Below are 6,000 nucleotides of genomic sequence, written 5' to 3' on the forward strand. Positions count from 1 at the left end.
AACCGGCAACACCGGCTCACCGTCCCGGGCAGCCCTGAGGGACCCGCCGGCCATGGCAGCTGCTGTCGCACCCCTCCCTACCTCGTGCCCGCCCCGACTCAGCCGCCGTCGCAGCCCCCGCGGTCGGACATTGGAAGGGGCTGACGAGAGAGGCGGTGGCGTCACTGTTTCTGGAAGTGTTTAAGGAAACACTGGACATTGTGCTTAGTGCCGTGGCCTAATTGACAAGGTGGTGTTGGGTCACAGGTTGGACTCAGAGGCCTTTTTGAACCTAACTGTTTCTGTGATTCTGTAATAAAACATCACCTTTCTGTGTTAGAGCCGGGGCTCATTCCCTGAGGGAGGTGGTGGTGGTGGTGGTGGCTGGGCGCAGCCAGCTGTGAGGGGCATGTGCGGCTGAAGCGGCAGGAGCCATGCCCACCTCAGAGTCACCTGCCCTTGGCCTGGGCCAAGGGAATGCTTGGGCAGTGCTGGACCTTCCAGCCCATGCTCTGGGCATACTTTGGGGTGCCGGCTGTGGGACATGGGGCAGGTGGACACAGCCCTGGCTGTGGGCCCTGATCTGCTGCTCCATTACCTGCTTACCTGGTTTCCAGGCATTAGCTTCCCAGCATGCTGCAGGCACAGCTCCCTGTGCTGTCCTGGTAGCGTCTCACTGTGGTGTGCTGGGGAGGACACCTGGGGCACCAGGTCTAGAACTGGGGTGCTGAGGGGCGTGTGTGTCACAGGCAGGGACCCTGGGGTGTATGGCTGCCCCTAAGATATGCAAATAGCTAAGAAGCCCCCCGATGCTGAATGCCACCATGCTTGCCCATGTTTTGTGCATGTCAGCCATGTGTCAGTCTGTGTGCAACAGGATGTAGGATGGGACCAGGCTGTTCTCACAGCCCATGTGCCGGCATCCTGCTCTCGGGGACAGGGGTGATAAGACCCTGATCTGTATTTCTGTCATAGCTGTATTTCTGTCATAGCAGGGGTGCTCCTTGTTCCTCCCCAAGACCCCGATCTGTATTTATGCCAAAGCAGAGGTATTCCTTGTTCCTCCCCGAGACCCCTATCTGTATTTCTGCCATTGCAAGAGAGCTCCTTGTTCCTCCCAGAGACCTCACTGTGTTTCTGTTCACTCTCTCTCTGTCGGTAACCTGACCCAGCCTGTGGCTCACAAAGGGCCTCTGGGGGCATTTTGTTCAGCAGCTCTGAGAGCTTCCAGATGGCCCCAGTGAGTGGGACCGCCCCTGCCACCAGCAGTGCAGTGAAGGCCAGCCACCGAGTGTCCCTGCTGGCCTTGCTAAGCCACAGCTGTGCGGGGACCGTGCCCTGGCTGGCTCAGAGAGACCCCTCTCCCGAGTGCTAAAGCCGAGCAGGCATTCTCTGCTCTCTGTATGGTTGCACACCTGAAAGTTGCTGGTCCCTCCGTGCTTGGCTTTAACAGAGCTCTAGGGAAGTTTTATCTGACTCGTATCATTGGAGAAACAGAAAGATTTTGGCTGAAATTTGGATTAAAAAAACAAACAAACAAAAACCAAAACCAAAACAAAACAACAACAAAAAAGGCAATCTTGCCAGTACATGGAGTAGCAGGTTTGTTTCCATTTACATTCTCAGGCTTGGAAGGGGGTTATCTGCTCCATCTATTGATAGATTGCAGAGGAGAGCTAATGAACTGACTCATTTGCATAAACAAGTGCTAATTGTGGGATTAGAAGTGTGCAGAGGTGTGGAGATTGATATCTTGGGCTGTGTGTGACCTGGTAACCAGCAGCAGGCAGGTTGTAGGGCCTGGGACTGTGGGTCCTGGCGACTGCCAAGCCCTATCCCCAGGGAAGCAGATGAAGTTCTGGGGCTGGCATGTGGTCAAGCAGATCAGCTTGCAGACAAATGGGTATTAGTTAGAAACCCACAGTTTCATGATGAGACCTGTTCTGCTCTGGGACCTCTGTGTTCTGCAAGGGAAATGCCTCTTGGCTGGGATTCTCGGCCGACAGTGGCACGGAAGCTATTCTGCCATTACAATAGAAATGGCACTGCAGAAGCAGGTTTGAAGGTCACTTTTGGTGAATGCAACAAAAGCAGGACAGGCTGTTTTCTTGTGGAGGTGTGGAGAGTGGCTCGTGGGGCCCTGCTCAGACTATGGTTCTTTGCCACTCTCCTGCACTGAGCTGTCTTTGCTGCAGCTGTCAATCACTGCTCCACCAGTTTTCTCCTGAGTGCTCCTATTTTAAGTGTTGAAGGGATCTCTGTGAGAGAACTCTGGACCCAGATCTGGTTATTTTTATCCCCAGACTGGTGACGATCAAAGCAAGGTGATACTGAGAAGTCACCGGTGGCTCTTGCTCTGTGGCTGCTGACAGCAGCTGACCTGGAGGTGACACCCCAGCTGTGAGAATGACCTGCTCCAGGCTGCTGGGGGAGAGGCTGGCATTGGCCAAGGAGTATTGGTGAGATGAAGGGCAGTGATTGCTACACTAGGAGCAACATCCCCATCCCTGTCAGATGTACACTTGCTGCAGAGCCATCTCATGTTGTCTTAGGCATGCTGAGCATCCACAGCACACTGCAGCAGAGCAGGAGTTGTGTGTTGCAGCAGGTGGCTTCTCTGCAGGAGCAAAACCTTTCCTGCAAGGCCATCCTTGATGGCAGAGAAGAGTCCTGATGTCTCTGATACCTTGAGAATTGTTCCCTGTGTGAGAAACTTGCAGCTTTGGCACAAAAAGGTATGAGGTTTTGGCTACAGGTTTTTGAGCCTGCCTGTCTGTTTGGCGTTGTGATACTCCTGCGAGCACCTGGAGCAGGCACCTGTGGGAACAGCTTTTTGTCAGAATTAGAAGAAGAAGCTGAATGTCCCTGCTCAGACCAAGGCAGTGCAGCAAAAGGTCATAAAGGAGTGGCTCTTTGCTGAAACCAGCTCTGAACTGAAATTGATGTTTGCTGAGCGGTGTCTGGGATTCAGGGGGGCCTAATGGGATTGACAGCAGCCTGCTTGGAAGAGCATCTGTGGTCTCCTACCTTGGAGGAGATGGATGGTGGTGTGTGGAGGTGACAGGGCAGTGGCATGATGAGCAGCGATGGAAGAGAACAACACATATGCCTTCAGAGAAGCCACACAGACTTTTCTCCAAAGGCTAGGGTAGGGTGGTCAGAGGCATGACACACTGGCTACAGGGACAAAAACAGACTTGGTAGTTTCTGTCCCCATCTCCCTGTTTCTGTCCCCTCTGCTGCTTAAATCAATGGGATTCGTGTCCATGCCATGTAAATCAAACCAATTCCATGATCCAGGAGTAGTCTCCCCAAATAAGAAAAAGGGTGAGGAAACAGGGGACACGAACAGGTTCCCAGTGTAGCTTTGTCAATTGCAAGCACAGTAACACTCAGTTGTCCCTTGAAAACATCTTAATTCTTGTACAGCAAGTCCCGGTGAGTGGGGCTGTACCACTGCGTGCTTCCTTTCCCCAAAGTGTATGTTTAGGACTGCAGGATAAAGCTTTACCAGGTGACTCTCCAAGGAACCCGCAAGGAAAGACCTAAGCGAGTTGAGCTGGTTTTGAGTTCAGCATCCTGCCAGGGATCACTTGAGTGTCACACAAAAGAGCCCAGGTGAGCATGTACCATGTCTCCAGCTACCATTCTCACTGGGAGCAGGCAGAAGTCCCACAGATCCAAACAGGCCTTGTCTCCTGTCCCTTGAAAGAGCCCCTCTTGCTGAGACCCAGCCCACTGAAGAAGTGAGGACAGCCCTGCCTAGCTCTGCCAAAACAGCCTCCACACCGCTTAAAAAGCTCAGGGCAGGGAGTCAGACGGGGTGAAACCCAACCTCCCCTCCAGAGCTGGGACACTGAGACGCAGTCCCCTCCAGAAGTTACGTCTTCTGAAGAATGGATCCAGGAGGTCTAGCTGGGTGGGATCACTCCAGTGGCCAAATCCAAACATTGCTGTTTCCACAAGCTTGTGACATGTGCATCTTTTCCAGGCAACACAGATCATAAATCTGTTTTTGATGCTCTCTTGGTGACAGATGGGCTATCGCACAGCACAGATCTACCCATTCAGGGGAAAAGAAGTAGGAAAAGACACACCTTAGCTCAGGCAGGGACAGCAGTGAGCCACGCCTAAGGCCATGCAACCACATCTCTCCGCCTTCTCGTTCCTAAGTCTTCTCTGCCTCACAGCCTGGGTGGTAGCAAGCTCCATCCCTGGCTTGCGGCTTCTCCTTTGAGCACTTGAGGGCACTGTTGGAGTTTGCAAAGAGGCAGATTCCTGGGGTGAAAGATTTGTTGCATGTCGTACTATGCAGAAGAACATCCGTTTTGTGGCTTCTGTTCTCAGGGGTTTGTAGCTTTGGCCTGAACGCTCCGTCTTGGGCAAAACCTTTCACAGAAAATATCAAGTCATGTGGACTTCTTTTATCTTCATTTTTCTGTAAACATTTCTCCCTTCCATCTTTTTAATCCCAGGGCTTCTCTCATGAGGGTCAGATCTCAGGGAAAAGGCTGGGCTGCACAATGAGTTATTGAGGGGAGGCAGAAAGTTTGATCACATGGAATTATACTTCACCTGCACAGATGGTTTAATTTTCCAAAGCACTGTTGATGCAAGGATGCACAGCCTGTCCATGTGTGAACACAAATCTCCTTGCTCCTGGTGCTGGTCTCCAAGAAAGGCAGCAGCACAGGCTGTGCTGGGGGTCAGCGCTGCACTGGCTCCAAAGGGCTACACACAGCTCTCTGCTGGGAACCTGTGCCAGAATAATTATTTACATATGCTGGCATAAAGTAATTGCTAATGAAGCAGAACACCATGCACGACCCCTCTGAGCTGTCCCAGAGGACACACTGGGAGTTACCAAGCAAAGTGCACTCTCCATGTACCAAACCAGATTTCCTCCCACACCAGTCCTCCTCCCTCCTGCCACTGGAGCAGCTGGTTCATGGCAGAGGAGTTTCTGCCCCCTTTGCCCCATCCTCTTGCCATTGCCAGCACATTCCAGGCTTGCACTCAGAGACTGTATGTTGCCCTGTTATTCCATCTAAATTGCCCTTCAAAACTGAGTTGGATGGTGTCTTGGGGAAGGGAAGTCCCTGCTCCCATTAAGAAGCAGGGACTGTAAATGGGTTTGAAATATTTCACTTCTGTGTTTCTCCAGCCAAACTGAAGTTTCCCTGAAGAGATGGACTTCTGGCACCCAGACTGAATTTGTAACGCCTCTTGTAGTTCCTGATCCATCAGCTTCCTTGGCTTTTGATTTGATTACTTTTTATTGCAGTGATTCCCAAGAGAGACCATCTCCATGGCATTTGCCATTCCTGCTTCTTTCTGTGGGGTATGTAGGGAAAGAAGTCTTATATCCAGCTTCCCACAGGATACTGAACTGTGTTCACTCTGTTGCTGAGTGTGGTGGTCCAGTCTGAGCAGAACATGTTGAAATCCAGCTTTCCAAAGGCGATCTTCTGCTTCTCAGTCAGATTCTGACTTCTGTGGCCTCTAGAAAGTCCAGTTCCAAGGCTCTGTGGATGCTATTGGAGCTATCACATATCTGTGATCCATTACTAAATGTGATCAGGTTTCTTCCAGTCTTTCCACAGACAGGTTGGAGTTTCAGGAGGCTGCACAGATTCCTTTCAGGATGGGACACAGCACTTGTCTTCAGCTAAGCATCAATATCCAGCCCTGGCACCACTCCAGGCATGCCTTCATCCTCCACTCAGCTTGCCTAGGCATCTGTCCATGATGTCAGCTCTCCAGTCCCCTGGCCTCTTTTAAGCAAAATCCCACCTTATATGTGGCCCAGAGTTCACCTCTTATCTGCTACTGGCAGGTAGGAGCTACTGGTACCCGTGACATTGATTTTTTTATGATGTCACCAACCTTGCTGTACAAATTACTGTCCTGCTTCAGTACCCATGTCTGTTGGGATCTTTGGAATATCCCTTGGGCCTCTCCTTCCAGCCACACCAGTACTATCACAAGCTAACAGACTGAAGATCCATCTGCATGTGGTGA

This window comes from Corvus cornix, chromosome 21 (assembly GCF_000738735.6).
Source record: "Corvus cornix cornix isolate S_Up_H32 chromosome 21, ASM73873v5, whole genome shotgun sequence".
Taxonomy (NCBI): domain Eukaryota; kingdom Metazoa; phylum Chordata; class Aves; order Passeriformes; family Corvidae; genus Corvus; species Corvus cornix.